Source organism: Passer domesticus, chromosome 7 (genome assembly GCF_036417665.1).
Source record: "Passer domesticus isolate bPasDom1 chromosome 7, bPasDom1.hap1, whole genome shotgun sequence".
NCBI classification, from domain to species: Eukaryota; Metazoa; Chordata; class Aves; order Passeriformes; family Passeridae; genus Passer; species Passer domesticus.
Genome location: NC_087480.1, coordinates 51,740,010 through 51,758,486, shown reverse-complemented (window position 1 = coordinate 51,758,486; position 18,477 = coordinate 51,740,010).

Here is an 18,477-nt window from a genome sequence, read left to right as displayed (position 1 = left end):
TTTCAGGGATACTTCCATAAACACATCTATTCCCCAGTTCTGGCCAATTTATTTTATCTTGTAGAGGAGGGAAATAAGTTGCTATCCCACAAAAGCTTCAGAGAAGGGCACGAAAACCTGAGGCAACTGCCTTCTCAGAAGCTGGAAGACAAATAATGACAAATATGTGATATTTTGGGTGGATGGAGGCAACGGTTTCTGTGCTTGGCAACATTGCCAACTTCTGGTGGCTGCATGCCCATTTCTCCTTCTTTTTTCACTGTAAAGTTTGACCACTCACTTGAACATATTTGCCCCTGCACAAGGGTTTGCTCTGCTGGCACTCACTGCATGTGCAATCTTGTCTCTACCCTCTGTGCCAGAAAGCACCCTGGCACAACTCTGCCACTACCACAGAGAATTATTTTCTGCATCATTTGTGACATATTTGACTAGATATGATATGATTTTCGTCTTGTGTTTCCAACAAAACTCAGCAAACAGGGACTCCCGCCTGTCAGAAAATGTCTCATTCCTCCTTTATTTTCTTCACTTTTAGCCTTTTGTTTTGGAAACGATGCAGCATAAATAGCTGCTTATTCTGAGAGAGGGATTTAGAGCCCTGCTGGTGCCTGCCAGGCTTTTCCCCCCTTCTCTAAGCAAGAGCAGAGTACAGCCCAGCAGCTGACCTGCTGCCCATGCTGAATTTCACCCCAAAAGCCTCTGGCTGAGGTTCAGGTTATTGCAGTTTCTCACAGCCTTCTGTAACTCATTTACTTAATGATCCTCTCCATACAAGTCTGTCTGTTATTAATGAGTCACTAAGTTTTCAACAATCCTATGTTTGAGCTTTAAGGTTTAAGCCCATCGTATGTGCATCCACTAATCTGCATTGCAATTAATTATGAATAAAAATGAGCTTTTCTTCTAAACAACGTCAGAGCCTCCCATGTGCCTGTGATTGGCACCAAGGCTCCATCCTGGTGTGAAAGGGCTCCATGGCTGCAATAGTGGCAGCTGCCTTTGCTGTCTTCCCCAGGACTCTGCTGATTGCCCCTCTCAGGCACGCCTGCTTGGGGGGTTGGCAGGCCAGTGCTGCTCCCTGTGGTTCCTCTGCAGTGTCCCACCGGTATTTCAGTCACATTCCCTCTCCCCAGACCTCTGCAATGCCAGCCAAATCACAATTGACTTCATGCATGAGGACTTCTCATTCCTCCTGCCTATTCCCTTGGTTTCCAGCCTCAATGCAGAGACAGCTCTGACATATTTTGCTTATTCCCTCTCTAATTCTCCCTCTAAGTTTCCAAATCTCACCACAGCCACATTTTCTTGGCTGTGTAGACTCAGAAATCCACCTGCAGACAAGGAAGGAGACACTTCCTTTGGCTCTTCTAGCTTAGGGCTGCCTGGTGCAGGGGCTCTCCAGGAGATGTCCCTAGCAAAGAACAGGAGCTCATTCCCGAAGGGATGTGACTGTGCCCCTGACAGGGCTCTAGCTGTTGCCCAAAGAGAGAAAAATGGAAAAGCAACTTAATGAAAAATCTTATTTCTGTATTGCTTGGTTCCAATGAAATCTTTTCCTTAATTTGTTTCTGTTTTCAAAATCTGACACCTCTGTGCACCCTCCCTCACTTGTGTCACATTCTCTCCACCTGTGTGTTTATGGAGTTCACTTTACCCATTCTTGTTTTCTTCCTCAGGGAAAAACCCAACCCACCCCAAACCCGTTTTTCTTATTCTGCCATTTCAGATCACCAGAATTAGTGCTTCTTTTTTTTTTGTTTCTCTCTTGTCACTTTTCCAAAGTTGAAGAAGTTTGGCATTGTTCCAGCTAGAAAGGGAAAAGTCATAAGGCAGTCCCCACCCACTATCCTTCTGCTCCACTCCAGAGCAGGAACAACTAACAGGAAAGAGATAGGAGAAGAGGCAAGGGAAATAAAATAACACACCAAACTTCCAAACTTTTTATTTCAAAGAAATAGATATATTTTCATAATTTAAAAAAAAACTATCCAACCCAAAATCACTAAGGAAGAGACATTGCTTTATATCCACAGCATTTTTCCCCAAATGAGACACTTCTATCTTTCAGAAAGGACCAGGAATCTTGCAGAGGTGTTTGGGTAGGGGCACTCTCAAAGTGTGCTGCTATGGGCTCAAGGCTCAGCTTAGCAAGGGGTGACACCTTTGCAGGGCATCCATCCACTGCATCCTGAGAGCTGCCCAGCCCTGCTGAGCTGGAAGCAACATCCTGAGAAAGAAGGGAGAGAGGGAAACAAGATCAGTCCTGAGCCAGCTCCTGCCCCTGTGCCATGCAGGCCATGAGCATGTCGAGGCCAGCACAGGCAGTCCTGGTGTCCCTGGGACAGCTGAAGCACCCCAAGGTACAGAAGGGCTTGTGCACAACAAGGCTAGGGAGACTCCCCAGAATCTGGATTTACCCATATCAAATACAAGAACTGGTTGTAAAATTGGTAAAACTGCTGCCTTCTGGGTGGCTGATCCAACATCTCCTGCCCTCCTGCTAGTATCTTGTATTTCCTTTCCAGACTGAATTTTTCTAACTGCTGCTTCAGCCTTCAGATCTTGTTGCTCCTCTGTGAGACGGAGACTGCTGAACTGTCAGGAACATTTCTGGCTGAGATTGGAGCATCCCTCAATCTTCTTTCCAGCAAAGTGAGCAGTTTGTAGCATTCCACTTGTGCACCAGAGCTTGTTTTGTGATGCCTGGGTAGTATGTATGGCTTCCCTTTCCTGAACTTCAGTGACCTTTTTACTTCTAGACACTCGAGTTGCCAACAACATCCATAGTAATCATTTCAACAGTAACGTGAAGAGTCGAGATGTTCCTCTGCTTTTGTTTGATATTCTCCTGTTATATATTCAAGGAAGATGTTGGATGCCTTCTGCATGCTGTTAAAATGAGAGCTCATGTAGAGTCAGTTACCCAAAATCATTCCTGAGCTTCCTTCTGCCACAGCTTTCCAAGCCTCATCCTGGAGATAAAGGCTGCAATCTTTGTTCCCAGTTGCCTTCACTTGCATGCACCCGTATTAAAATTCATTTAGTTGGATTATGGCCATTTTACCAGGCAATTTAGAAGATACTAAAGCAGCAACATGGCCTGCTCATTATTGACATCCCTACCAGTCACTGCATCACCTGCAGACTTCACCATCACAGCTTTTTTATGGTCAGATTGGCCATTGGATAAAAACATACACATTTTTGCAACAGAACAGATTCCTCCAGGAGACCCTACTGAGGACATCTCCATCCTCTGAAGTGTCCCCAGCAGCCACCACATGGTGAGATCTGAGACGGGTTTTAGTCCACTTAGTTCCTGCTCCAGTAATTCCTTGTGTAGCGTGGGTTTTTGCATTCCAAATGTCATGTAGTAATAGGCAAAATGCTTTGAGGAATTCCAGTTTGCTATATTGGTACACTTGTCTTTATCAATCAGACCTATAGGGCTGTCCAAAAAAAGACCCCCCAAAAAGACACGAACCAAGCAGTTCATGTGCAGGTCTCTGGGCTGTGCCTTTAAATTTTTCTAAACACTGGAACTACACTGACATTCCTCTAATCTTTTGGAATTTGACCATTTTTCTAAGATCTCTTAAGCTGTGGCGTTGGCTTGAGCTAGTTCCTTCTAGACTTTTAAGCATCAGCTGTCTGGATGATCTGCAAACGCTGAATTCGAGGAGATCATGCCTCACATCCCCCATTGTTACAGATGGCAGGATTTATATTCCATCCACAGTATCATCTGGAGATGAATATATCCTCCTGCTTCATTCCAAATACAGAACAGAAATATCTACTAAACATTTCTGCCTTTCTGCACCAGCCACCATCTGGCACGAGCAGGGAAGAAGCAGTGCTCCGAGCCAAGCTCCGGCGGTCCCGCCAGGAGGCTCGTGCCATGAACACTCCTCACACAGCCCGGAGTGCTGGGGGGCCTCGGGGCTCCCCACAGCCTGCTGCCAGGCCTCTCCCTGTGCCTTCCCTTGCTGCTGGCAGGGTGCTGGGGCAGACCCCTGGCCCTTGTCCTCTCCTCAAGGCCAAGCCACAGTCTGGCTCCACTGAAATTCCCCATCTCACCCTGGGCTGAAGAGGCCATTACCATGTAAATCGCTGAGCCTGGAAGGCAGAGAATGTGAAGCAGCCTTGATGGAGAGGGATGAGATAAGGGGGCTTTTATTTAAATTCAGAAATCTTTTATTCTTTTCCCACCAGCCACTCAAACAGCAGCTGAAAGCCAAACTGGGGCTTGTATGAGATTTGTTAGAGGAAAACAAACATGCCAACGCTGCTTTGGATATGTGTCTTAGAACACCTCTTGTGCCTCTCCGAGTCACCCCTCTCCTGCAGTTCCTATCTGGCCTGGAATGGCACCCCATGCTGTCCCACCAGATGGGCTTGGTGGTGCTTTCCTGGCTCTCTCTGGTTCCTCCTGGCTGCAGCATCAAGGCTTAGAGCAGGCAGTCCCTGAGCCCTGTAAACCACAGATTCAGGGAACACCAGAGTCTGGGACTGGTGTGAGTGAGATTGCAGGGAAAGGATTCCCAGCCTTTCCCTTGTTTTTTTTTTTTTCATCAGTGTTCTTTATTTATTCCTTATTGCATATGGCAAAGCCAGGAGGAGAGAAGAAGAGAAAAAAAGGCACAAGTCTGCAGGGGAGAAAAGAGAGGCGTTATTGTGAATGTGTGTTGTCCCTGGCTGGTGGCACAGCAATTCTGTGGGATGTGGGATTCCCTGCTCCAAGGGCTGCCGTGCTGCTATGTCACAGTCAGTGGGGGCTGCTGCAGAAGGGCTGTGCTTGGGTTGGAGGATGACTCCTGGCAGCAGTCCCTGCACAGAGCAGTGCTGGGCTGGCCTGGCTGTGCCCCCTCAGACTGGTTAATAATTAACCAGGAGCGGAGACAGGCGTCCGGTGTGTAATGGCATCGCAGACATCTGACACTCCCGATGGCCTCCTCACGCTGCCTCCCGCTGCAGGGCTGCCAGCTCACCCTGCCACTGCTCCTGAAGGTCATCCCTGTGGTGCCATCCCCTCCCAAAGGCTGTGCCAGGGCTGTGATGTGCTGCATCAGCACCAATGCACATCCTGGCTTTGAGACCCACACCTGGGGCTTGCATCCCTGTGGCCCCTCAAGTGCTCTCAAGCTGCCAGAACATGTCTGAGGCTGGTAACATTGGGCACAGCAGGCCATGGGGAGGCAGAAAACAAGCCCATGTGGAGGGAAAGCCTTTGGCCACAGCTCAAGCATCACTGCAGATGCTGGGGCTGTGCTGGGATTTGGGCACACAGCCCTGTCCCCCCATGCCAGAGAGAAACATCTGCAGTGGGGTCAGCACCTGCTCTGGCCCTTCAAAAGGGACTGCTGGAGGCACCAACCTTCAGGGGGTCCCTCTGAAGAGACCACCCTACTGTGATAAGGCACCAGAGCCCCTGGAAAATGAAGGCAAAGGTTCAGGTAGGGGATTAGCAGGTAGGATTAAAGGCTCAGCAGCTCTTGAAATGGATCTGAATCACACTCTAAAGCAGCCCACTGCAGCTCTGCAGTGAGGAATTGCTCCTTGTCTGGCTTAATTACATCTCATAGTAATTCTCTGCTTGCTGTCTGTGCTCACCTTTCCCAGGGGTCACGGGGTGACCTGTGCATCCCTGAAGGCAGCTTGGCCATCAGCATGTTTGAGGCTGACACATGGTGAGGGTAAGGAGGCCAGTGGCAGAGCTGCCACCAAAAAATCTCCTGGAAATGTGGAGAAATGCCTTTCATCCATCAAATTTCAGTCACCAGCAAAGAGATTTAATTTTAAGTACCATTTGATTTTAAGGAGCTAGAATCTGTGGTCACCAGTGACACCCACCTTTTCCAAAGACAGACCTGAGAGCTGGTCGTGCCACTGGGCTGTCCCCCTGCACCTGAGCACCCAGACCCTTCCAGCATCAGTGCTGGCAGCTGAAAAATTGATGTCTGACATGCCCAGCAATGTTTGTCACCTTGTGAATGTTCCCAAACGCCAGTGGTGGGTGCTGTGGGGATGCTTGTGCCTCCCCAGAACCCCCAAACACTGGCAGTGCAGGACAGGGGGAATTTTCACTGGGCAGTGACATTCCACAGTCAGAGAAACTCTCACATTTCCAAAGACAAGTGGGGGGATGGAAAGGGCTCTGCCCAACAGTGCCCGTATCACATGGGTAGCCCTGGAAAAAGACCGACCTGTAACTGGTCCAGTGGTGGATATGAGGAAGAGTGTGATGGGAAAGCAGCCAAATGGGGCTGGGTGAAGCCAGTGGGCACTGCCAGTGCTGTCACACACAGAAAAGGGTCAACACAGGGGGGGTGGGGACTGATGCCTTTCTGCACCCACCACACCCACGAGTCTGCAGCTTCAGTCTGTGTTAGGAGAAAGTATTTCCTTGATTTTAAAAATGCCAAGCCAATTTTGAGAGACACGGTGAATATTGAGGATTTCCAGGCTACTGAATTTCTTCTCAACCAAAACTCACAGCTTGTCACCCCACCTGGATAGTGCTCAGTCCCTAACTGAGCCAGGGTGGCCAACAGCTGCACTGCTCCTCCCATGGCTCTGCTGCACTAGCACCCCTTTTTGGAGTGGTTTCTGGGGTTTTTTCCAGTATCCATCCATCCATCCCTCTCCTTGTACTTTTTGTGAGCATCACTGGCACTGCAGAGAGGAATCCACAGGGACATTGGGGTCTCCTATCCAAAAGGCAGTTGAAAGCCCTGCATTGTCTGAGAATGCTGGGATGATTTTCCCACTGTGTGCAGCATTTTGCTGTACATGGGACTGTATTTCACCCCCTCAAGTATGAGCTGTGTGGCCCCCAGGGACCGTGCTGGCTGGGGACACTGCAGGGCTCCGGGGGCTGTGAGGAGGGGCCTGGGAGGGGATGCAGAGGTGGGTGGGACGGGCACTTTCCCATGCAGGGTTGCCATATCAACAGGTTCTCTGGGAGCCTCTGGCTGCAGATGCAGCATTCTGGGATGCTGTGATGGGAGCTCCAGCACTCCTGGCTTCTGCAGCCCTGCATCCCTTCAAGTGCCCTCTCCTCTCTGCTTCCTGGGGACTCTTCATTGCCGTGCATGTCCCCGGGTGCATTTTGCTTCTCCCAGTGCTGCCAGTTTGCAGCCTGCTCCCTGCATCCCTGCCTGCATTCGTCCCTGTGGAGCAACAGCTCCTGGTCACGATCACAAGGCAGCAGCTCGAGCGGCTGCAGCTGATGCTGAGGGGGACGGGAGGGACACCGAGCACACAGGCAGGTGGGAAAGGAAGCAGTGAGCACCAGGGGCTCCTCCCAACACCCTGCAGCGTCCCCCAGGGCTGCAGCAGGACGGTCCCCCCAGCCCACAAAATGCAGGAAGGGAGCAAACAGCAGCTGCATTTACTCATTTCAGAGGGGGAAGGAGGGTTTTATTGTCTGCTATCAGCCAAAGCACCAGGCAGCCATGCGCAGTGCCCCATACTGGGGTGCCCTGAAACACCCTGAGCCTCTTCCAAGGCCTCTGTTTCCTCAGCATCGTTGTTCTCCAGCTGCCAAAATTGGTGAGAAGTGCTGAAATCAGTGAGAAATGCTCTTTGACTGCTGTCAGGGTCGAATGGCAGAGATTTTTCATCTGGCAAAACCAGTCTGAGCAGGAGGCTGAGGCTGCCAGAGCGGGGGGGACCACCACCACCCTTCATCGTGGAGGGATGGGGTGATGGTGTGGGGTGGCCCAGAAAGCTCCCAGGGAGCCAGGGAAGTCTCAGGTAGAGGTGAAAGGGGCAAACAGGTGTGCAGAGTGAATGAAAATGAGGGGCTGCAGGAGATCAAGAGGTGGACATGTCCCTGCAGATCTTGAGGCCCCCAAGTTGATGCAGGAGGCAGAGCGGGAGGAATTTGCTCTGGAGGCATTTGCTACTTCAGATAGCTGGGATGCCGGGGCTGGGAGGGTGTTTACATTCCCTCCCTTATCTGCACATAGGCACTGTGGGGCCCCTTTCCTGATGAACAAGTTCTCCTCGGGCGGGGGAGAAGCAGGAGCTCGGCGCCAGTGCTGACCCTGCACAGCCCTTGCCTGCCAGGGTTGCCTGCAGGGATGGGAGGTGGGATGGGGCAGCCACATACCAAAGCCCTGCTGAACTTCTGTGGGATGGGGCAGCCATGTGCCAAAGCCCTGCTGAACTTCTGTCTGCATGGGGTGGGTGGGCTGGGCACCCCCAGAGCACACCCCTCCTCTCCTGCTGTGTATGCACCTCTCTGGACACCTCATCTGGGGGTGTGTGTGACTCAGAGTCACCCATCATCCTGTTCTTGCTTGTAGGGCTTGGCTTTGCCTGTCAGGGTGTCAATCCCCCTTTGCTCCTTGCATCTGGGAGCCACATGTGCCAGAGGGTCCTAAGGAGCAGCTGGGGCTCATGGCATCCCTAGGTGAGTCCCCCTACACAGAGAGGTGTGCCCTGAGCCTGGGGGCCCTGCTCCGTGGGCAGCAGCTCTGGTGCCAAGCCTCTCCCCCCTGCACACTGCCAGGGCAGAGGGTGATCCCAGGGACAAGACAGCACTGCCTGCAGCATGGCACTGCCAGCCTGTCTGCTCACTAAACTGACCCTCAAGCATCTCCCCAGGAAATTACCAGCCCTGGGAGTGTGTCCTGCCAGCAGCCCGGGAGCTGGGAGGAGCTGGATGCTGCTGCTGCTGTGCCTGGTAGTAGCAGCAAGGCGGTGAGTGCTGCAGCTCAGCCCAGCAGCCCTGCCATGATCTGCCTGCCACACTGCACCTCCCACGTGCAACAGCCTCAAACCCTCCTAGAGCTTCCACATGGTGTCTCTCAAAGTGCTGCTTCCCCTCCCCGACGCCCCGCAGATATGTTAAGTGACACAGGGCCATGGCAAAGCCTGCCAGCCCCTGCAGCTGCCCTGTGCTGGGATAACAACTGCCCGTTTATTCCTCCTCTGTTTTCTCTCTCTTGGTGAGCCTTTGATCCATGGCAATACTTTGCCTCTCGCTCCACGACAACTTAATTTCTATAGTAACCTCCTGTGCTGGATCTTGTCAAAAGGCTTTTTGAAAATCTGAATAAACTGTCGAGTGGTTTTTCCTCTACTCACTCTTTACTGAAGTATTAGAAGAACTATAATACAAGAAATGACACTGGATAGTCCTGGCTCAAGCCAAACACGTCGCAATCATCCAGCCATTCAGGGTTTGATAATTGTCTCTTCCAATTTGCCAAACACACAGGATTTTTCCTTGCAATGCTCCTATGGCAGCAGCAAGGCCGCCCCTGCCATGGGGACAACCCCTTCCCTGGGGACAACCTGGGGAAATGAGAGCCCCAGCCCTGCCCTAGGCCAGTCCCGAGGGGAATTGCCACAAACCACTTCAGCTTGTTACAAAATTTTAATTAATCTATGAAAATTTCCTATCTGCAAACAATTCAGACCTTATGAAGTTCCAATAAAACCATTTATCACAGCTGGCAATTTGATGCTGGCAGCAGAGCTCTTGGACGCTTGGGGAGTAATTGATAGCCTAATATAATTTTAAATTAGGGTTTGTGTTATTAATTTCAGCCTTCTGAAAACACCTCTTTGTTTGGACCAAACCCCAGGTCTCCTGTGACACTGCAGGCAGCAGGCACACACCCAGGGCTGCTTGTGGGCAGCAGCTCTGCCTGCTCCTGCTGCCCTGCCTGCAGCGGGGCAGGGACACCCAGCATCCCATCTGGGCTGTGACCCCAGCAGCAGGGCTGGCTGGGGACACGGCTGTGCCTCCCCTGGGAGCAGGGGTGGCTCCCAGGCTGGGGAGGAGCAGGGAGCTGAGAGAAGCGTGTGCCCACAGTGGGGGCTGAGCACGACCCCCGTGCCCCAGCTTCTGCAGGTGAATACTCGGGTGCAGTAATTTACACTTACGCATCCCGCACCTTTCAGGGACGTGGGATCCTTCTCCCCCTGCTGAGTAACATCCCTGCATGTTGCTAAACAGCTATTACACCCTGTTGCAGGGTGACTGAGTTTTGGAGGTGGGAGAAGGAAAATGATCCCTGTACTTACGTGGTCTCAATTCTGTAACACGCTCAAAAGCTTGAAAAAGATGTTGAGTAACGAATATGTAATGTCAGCCTAAGTGTGACAGTCCCACCATCCCTGCACCACAGCCAGTAATCCCAGTGACAACGGGAGCAACAAGGGACACGACAGGGGGATGTCATGGGAAGCCTGTGGGCACCCCAGTGCTGCCCTGGGGCTGTCTGTCCACAGAGCTTCCACCACAGAGCCCCAAGCTGGGAAGGGATTGTTGGGGACATGCAGGGGACCTGGGAAGTGTTGGGGACAGCAGGGACAGCAAGACCAGGAGAGATGCAAGGCGAGAGTGTTTGATGTGATTCATTAATTAATGGGCACACCAGGCCTTGAAAGTGTAAAGCATTAAAGAGGTGCAAAGGATTTAATGCTTTAAATTATTTATCCATTTTTTTCTCTCTTTTCCTAACTAGACACTGTGAGGAGCAGCCTATGCATGGCTGACTGGGAGCAGCATGGCTGTGACTGTGGCTGGTGGGAGAGAAACTAATGCAGGACTGAGCTTCATCTGTTCAGCCCCGGGATTAGCACCAGGAGCCAGATCCATGGGCCAGGGGCCACGTGTGAGGCAGCACAGGCAGCATTCCCCAGCCAGGAATCACTGGGGACCCTGTGGGGATACTGCCACCAAAGGGCAGCTCTGGGGACCCTGGGGCATCATGGTGGGGTTCCCATGAACACCCCCTGTCCTCCCCATCTCTGCTCCTGAAGAGTGCAGCTGCTTAACCCTTTCTTGGGGGCCATCAGGACACTGAGCCAGAGGCACAATTGAGCAGGGGAGCTATTATCACGTTAAAATCTGGACACAACCCCATAACAAGATTTGCAATTTGTACCAGGCGGGCAGGCAGGCTGCAGGGTACTTTCCCTATTAGAGGCCACATGCTGTTAGCAATCACATTAGTGGGGCTGGGATTTAGCATCAGGAAATCAAAGTGGTCCCTGAAGACCCCAGCCTATTGCCAAACGAGCAGGGCAGCCAAGGGGCAGGGAGGGGTGCTCATCCCCACAGCTCCCTGATCACAGCTGGACCAAGCTCTGCTGGGGTCCTCCTTGCTCCTGCCAGCCCTGGGAGCCACAGGGTCCTCCCACTTGGTGACCTGGTGGCTGATCCCCCTTGCATGTCACAACACAGTTTGCTCTTCTCCCAGCTGTGCTGAAGCCCCAGCGGAGCAGCCACTCTGCTCCCATTTACTATTTTATTCTTCAGATCTATTGGTTAAACAGATTTTAATCCACACAGTCTGGAGCTATTGATACCATGCCGTGCTAATTTGTTAGCTGGCTGTCAAGTAAATGAAGTGAAATGCCAAATATTAAATGAAATGTATTGTGTGAAACGGGCCGGTGCCGAGCTCCCTGTTTCCCATGTGGCATTCTGCTCCCACGCAGGGCTCAGGGAGATTTATAGGTCTCATGGGCCTGGGCTCTGGGCAATGGGTGCTCGTGGGGTGTACACTGGCATGTGGGATACCTGCAGGGCTCACCTGGCCCCACAGCTTTGGAGGGTGCAGGAGCTGTGCAAGTCTGCACAAGAGCTGGAACACGTAGATGTCTACAGCCAGTCCTTGGTGTCCCACCCCTCTGCCCTCAGAGGGGAGGATTGCACTGCTGCATGCCAGCACCCAGCGCACCCCTCAGCTCACTGGGACCCCCAGTGTGTGTCCTGAGGGTCCTGCCAGCCCCCAGGGGATGGTGGAGGATGCTCTGTGCGGGGGCAGCTGCATGAGTGCAAGGGGGCACCAGCTCCCTGAGTGCCGCGCCTGGGAGATTATTTATTTGGTGAGTTATGACTTTGTTTTCCCCTGTGTAAATATCTGGGAAGCACAGCTAATGTTCTGTGCACAGCTGAGGCAATTACAGCCCTCAGCACAGCTCTGCACCCCTGGCCCCCTCATGGAGATGAGCCCAGCCATGGCCCTGCCCCGTGCAAAGGGAGAAATTCCCATTAAAGCGCCACAGTGAGACACGGCCAGCTCTGCCCACAGCCCTCAGCAACCCCACTCCGGGCCCTTGGAACTGGAGGTGCTCTTGGGGCAGCCCCACAAGGGCCAGCTGTGCCGAGATTACCCTTCCAGCTGTTCCCTGGGTGCTCTTTACAGCTGTTCCAGGGGCTGGAGGTGTGCAGAGGTGATTTTTCAGCTGTGCCCGGGGTGCCTCTCCAGCTGTGCAGGGGTGGAAGGGGGCTCCAGCTGAGCAGGGTTGGCTTCTCCAGCTGTTCCAAGGAAATTTCAAGCTGCCCTCAAAAATGTTGGGGAAGATCCCCATAGCCCCACAGCCCCCCACAGACCAGGTACAGCCCCAGACGAGTCTCTGGCAGTCAGGCTGATGCTCTGGTGCCCAGGCTGCTCGTTTCCCTGAGGAGGGCAGGAGCTGGGGCCGTGGAGCCGGGGCAGCAGCTGTGTCTCCCAGGCCCTGGCCCCTCGACGACAGGCAGCCCCCGAATCAGCTTCATTAAGAACCATTGATCTGTTTCCTGCTTAATATATTTTTCATTTCCAAATGTTTTTTTCCAGGCTCCACAGCGTTTGCAGCTTGTACCAATTAAGGCAGCACAGAATGAGTGCTGCAGCCCATTAATTAAACTTACAGGGGGAGATTAAGTGCCCACTCCATTCTCCCTGGCAGGTCTCTCTGAGCAACAGGCGTGCTGGGGACGGGAGCAGGGCTGAGCACTCCCGTGCTGGTCACCTGCCCTCTGTGCCTCCCTGCCTGTCGTGTTCCCAGCTGGCCATGAAGGCCCTGCCACGCTCAGCTCCAGCCCGTGGCCCCTGGAGGCTCTCCCTGGGAGCAGTGGGCTGCAGAATGGCAGGAGCAGAGGGAGTGGGAGCTGCCAGGTCCCCTGGACCAGGGCTTAGAGCTCAGAGCGGGGTGCTGTGCTCAGGGTCTGCATGGCATGCACGGCATGCATGGCATGCACGTCTGCATGTCGGTGCCTTCATGTGGGAGAGGGTGCAGGGCACACGGGGATGCTGCCCTGTGCTGTGCCTGCCAGGGACAGCAGTCCATGCTGCTGGCAGAGCTGTGGCACCCGCTTTGCTGCTGTGCTCCTGAGTGGCTCCTGCCCTCCTGGCAGAGCAGGGGAACCTGGGCAAGGGGATCCCTGCTCCACGTGCCTCCACTGAGCCAGCCATGGGCACAGCTCTGCCCCACGCTCACAGAGGTGGCCAGGGACCAGCTGGGGTTTACTCAGGTGGATCTCAGGCTCACGGCAGCCCTCTGCACCCCACCTTTGGCAGAAGGTGTCCTTGCTGCTCCCTCCAGGAGAACACCCTGATGGGCCACCCGAGCTCCAGGCGCCGGCACCAGCACCGGGGAGCAGCAAACGCTGCTGCCACATACTGTTGCCATGGAAATGATCACACTGTCACATGCTGACATCCTCTCACCCAGGGCACCTGTGCAGCCCCTCTGGCACTCGCTTTGCTGCTGGTAATGCCGGCGGGCAGGTGACCCACAGCCCTGCAGGAGGGAATGTGGCAAGAGCTGCAGGTGCAGCAGGGGCAGGTCTGTGGGTGCAGGTAGATCACCCCATTGCAGAGGGGTCTTGTTGATGAGTCCTCCAGACACTAATTTAGACAAAAGAGGGGAAAATAGAGCCATGCCCAGAACCTGGAACATGGTCCCAACCCTGCGTTGGAGGCAGAGCCGTTTTCCCTTGGACAAGGATGGCAAAGAAAAAGGGATGGTGCAAAAAGCAAAAATCAAGCGAGGAGATGTTAAACTCAATGAAATGGTGGAGGGCTCATCTGAGATCATGTCAAAAAGCCAAGAGAGAACAGACTATATGTCCCCCATCAGCAGACCCACTGCTTCTTTGGGCAGGAGCAGACCTGGCAGGCACAGACAGCTCCACCAGCAAAGCACCATGGATTTCCCTTCAGCATTTCACTTATTGCCACATGACATTTTGATTAAAAACTTGTTTTATGAGGAATTAAGAGGACACAGTAGATGGATTAAAAACCTGCCCATGGACAGATTCCCTACCTGGGGAAACATCAGAGAAAGGCTATGCCAGGGAGAGGCCCTGGGGACTAAAACTATTTGTGAGATTTTGAAAACTTCCCTGGTGTGTGGAAGACTTGAGAAATGATAGTGAGGAAGAAGATGGTTTGCTGCAGCATCACAGCCTGAGGTGCCAGGTAAAGCACAGCAGAGCAAGCTGCAACACGAGGTGATGTGATTAGGTATAGCTTTAACGAGAAATGGGGTGTCTTCCTTCCTGAAACACATTTCAGCACAACTCTGTGGGCAGGGCACATTTATCTCTGAGTTTTCTATTTGTTTAGGCTTTTTGCCTTCCTGTGTGCAGTTGGTGCTGTGGAAAACCAGCCCCCATCCCTGTTTTGGGACAAGCTGTCTGGCTGTGGGCTCTCCACTCACCTGACACCACTGTGAACACAGGGCAAGGGCAGGGTGCACAAGCCTGCTGGGGCAAGAGGGGCCCAGGAAATCTGCAGCAGGTGACAAGGAATAAATCCAGCCTCGCTGGGGCTGAGCTCCCCTGCCCATGGGCTGCAGGGCAGAGCAGTGTGAAGCAGGGGGAGGGCAGGATGCTGCCTGCTGGCCCCTGTGGGCTCAGCCCCATCCAGCTTGGGGCACTCACCAATGTGTTCCCAGCAGCTAGGCTGGAAATGCCACGGGAGGCTGTGGGGTGTGCTTGGGGTGTGCCAGAGCAGGACCAGCACCCCTGCTACACTGACACCAGCCCTGGCACGTGGCACCTGCAGCATCACTTGGTGTTTCCCTGCCTCATTGCTTTCGATTTAGCAGTTGCTAGAGAAACTAAAAGTTGCAGTTTGGGGAGCATCTGCATTTTAATTAGTAATTACCAACAGTGCTGCTCCAGCCCAGCTGTTGCCTGCAAGGTCCCTGCTGCCACTGGGGCTGCCCTGCTGGGGTAGCTAGAGATGCCCTCAGCCCGCCTGCCCTGCCCTCCTCCCTGTGCCAGCAGGAGAGCAGAGGGTTTGGCACTGATGGTCCCCAGCCAGGGAGGAGGGATTGCTGAGCAGGGCTCTGTGCAAATGCTGGGGGTCCCAGTGCCCCAGCTGCAGCCCTGCAGGAGGAGAGCATCACTTGTGCATCTGCGGCCACAGCTGTCTTGGTTTGTGCTGCAGCAGCTCCCTCTGCTAATGCCTGCACTTGTCCCTGTTCCTCCGCCTGATTAATTCCTCATGTGGCTCCATAAATGCATATCCCCTCTGCCTGAGAAGAGCAGCTTGTCCGGGAGAGAGCCTGAGGGAGTGTCCCCAGGCACTGCAATCACCCTCCTTGCTCACCCCCGGGGTGATGCCTGCCATCCCCATGCCAACCCTCCACCCCATGCCAAGTCCTCTCCTGCAATTCCTGACCCACGGTGGAGCCGTGAGGTGGGTGCAGAGGCCAAGGGCAGGATCCCCCTGCAGAGCTCTGCTCCTGGTTGCTTCCATCCCCTCCCCAGCTCACTGGGCCAGTGGTTCATTTTAACAAGGCTTTTAGGCTTAAGTGCTGCTTGACATGACTGGGAGAAATTGATATTTTGAGAATGAGCCTGTGAGGGGCCATGAATAATTCACGCTGGGGCGGTTCCATTCCCATAAACAGGCTGCTAAAAAAGCCAAACCCAGCTCTTAACAGAGAAACAAATTCCCATCCTCCAAAGACCCAGACCCCATCTCAGCCTCTGCTGAATCTTTCATCTCCAGAAAGGGGCTCCTACATGGCAGAGCAGGGAGGGAAGCTGGCCCCTGTGCCCTTTCTGGAGCATCCTGTGATGATAGCTGCTCCTCATGCCAGGATGAGCAGCACAGCCCTGGGGAACCCCACTGGAGGTGGCCGTGGCACTGAGGCCATGTGAGCCAGCAGCCAGCAGCATGTCACCCGCCCTGTGGGTCTGGTTTAACCCCTCTGTTTCATTAGGTCCTTTGTTAAAGGCTACCTGTGGGGCTGAGGGCAGTGAGCCCCACTGCAGTGAGCACAAGTGTCACACCAGGGTGGCTCTGGGAACAGGGTACACACACCTCGAACCACCGGGGCAGGCAGCAGGGCACAACCTGGGGACACAGGGCAGGGGCACAGGACAAGGAGCTGGGGAGGGAAACTGGGCTCAGACCCTCTGCAAACATCCAACTGTCCACCTGAGGGTGTCCCCATGAGACTTCCAGGGCTTGGAGGGCGCAGGCTCTCTCTGTGCACACACAAGGATGAGCTTGCAGGAGGGCACATCCCTGCCAGGCTGGAGCACAACATTGGCATAGGAATGATGGGTTTGAACTGGCTGTGGAAGCATTTGAGCTGGAAATTAGAGGCAGTCCTCACTGCCAGAGCAGCCAGCCCCAGTGTGACCCAAGATGGACCATCCAGGACAAGCCTGGCTGGAGAGAGAGAACCAAGGGAAGAAAGGGAGGGAGGGAGGGAGGGAGGGAGGGATGGATGGATGGATGGATGGATGGATGGATGGATGGATGGATGGATGGATTTCATCAAGATTGCAGCAGACAGGCATGGAGCCATTCCCAATTCCACATGCCCTTCCTTCAGGGTTTGCTCACCCCATGCCAGCAAGGCTCTGGCATCTAGCTGCCAAGAACTTTGTCCTCTGCACCATGGCTGGGGGAACTCTGTGCAACCCTGGAGCATGCCCCACCTGTCTCAGTGCTGCTGTTGGGAGGCTGGGACCCCTTTCCCCACCCAGAGGAGACAGGACAGGGCTACTTGCTGCTCCCATCCCTTGCATGTGTCCATTGGGAAGTGCCTCCATGGTCCCTCTGCCAGCACAGAGCTGGTAGCCCTGGTGTGCCAGAGGCACTGCATGGTGACAGCAGTGTCTGTTTGCTGCCACTGAGGATCCCTCTCTCTCTGGTTGCTCAATACTGGACACCTTCCAAGTGACAGGGCTGGATGACACTAATCTGGCTGGTTTCACAGCAAGAGCCCATGTGGCTGCCCCACAGTATCTCCGCCAGGGAACTGGAGGGTGCTGAGGTTTTCACAGGGATCCAGGAGCAGCCTGGGGAGGAGGGATCCAGGATTGTGAACATGGGACCAGAGCCAAGCTATCATGACCAGGAGCACTGAGGGCTACCTGGAATGAGCTCAGGAAGAGTTTCCCCCCCAAATTCAGACTGCTGGAAACATGGACACCAAATAGCCCAGCTGTCCTTCATCCCTGGGCTACACAGCTGTACAGGACTCCTTGGCAGTGCTGCCATTCTCCCAGATGCTGGTGCTGTCTCCTGTCCAGCTGAGACCCTCGGTGACCAGGATGCTGATGGCTTGAGGAGCAGTGGTGCACGACAGAGGAAATGCAGCCACCACCGGGGCCTGGGAATGTTCAGTGAGAGATGAGGGGGATAGCGTGGGCACCTGTCCCCTCCACAAGCACCCGTGGCTGTGGCTGCACCAGAGCTTTGCAGTCCCTCCTGGCTGGCAGGACCTTGGCAGGGACTGAGCCGCCCTCAGGCTGGATACGTAGTGAGGGGCAGAGAAATGCCAAGTTCTCCAGGAATACCCCATTCCCTGGGGACAAGGGCCCCCAGAGGCAGTGCACCGGGATCACGGGGGTGAGGCAGCACCCTGTCGCCCGGGAGCACGGGGAGAGGCTCCGGCCGGCGCCTGGGCACGGAGCCGGGCAGCGATTAGCGAGGAAGAGCCCTGCAGCCGGGCCGCTGCGCGGGGAGAATTAGCAGTAATAAGTCATGATCATCCCCTGATGACGAGCACTTAATGTGTGCCGGTTCTGCTATCAAAGTGCCTCTTAAACCCCAATCGCCCTGTCAATAGCGATGGCAGCGGCTGATGGATCCCCAGTCGCCCGGCCGCCCGGCCAGGTCGCTCCCGGCATGCCACAGGCAGGAGCATCGATTTCCCACAACTGCAAAGAGGCAAATATTTGAAAAGTGATAAATAAGGGGAGCTGCCGTCTCTGCTGCGCACGTCAGTGCCTGGGATTAAGGCAACGAGGTGAGACTGCCCAATTAAATCCCAATGAAAATGGCTGCAAATTCAATTTTTCCCTTTGCCCATATCCATCCCAAGGGCCGGGGTGGTGGGGGGAAGGGGGGGCAGGGGCTGATAACACGGGGTTCATCGATTGGCACTGCTGGGAAGAAATCTCTCTGAATTCAATTAGTTGGGAAAACACAAGGGGCATCACAGGGAGCAGGGCTGTGACTGTGTCTTCGTCATACCCCAGGGAATAGAACACCCAGCACCTGCTGCGAATCACTACAGGACCATTGGACACAGTGGTGACAGCACCCATGGGTGGCCCACACTTGGTTTGAAACCCTTGAGGGTCACCCCAGGTCTGGCACCCCAGCAGCATCGGCAGGACATGGTGGCAGCAGTGTGGGGGACTCAAACATCGCGCTCCCTCCCTGGCCCTGATGGCGACTGACAGGGGACAGCTTGTGTGAAGTA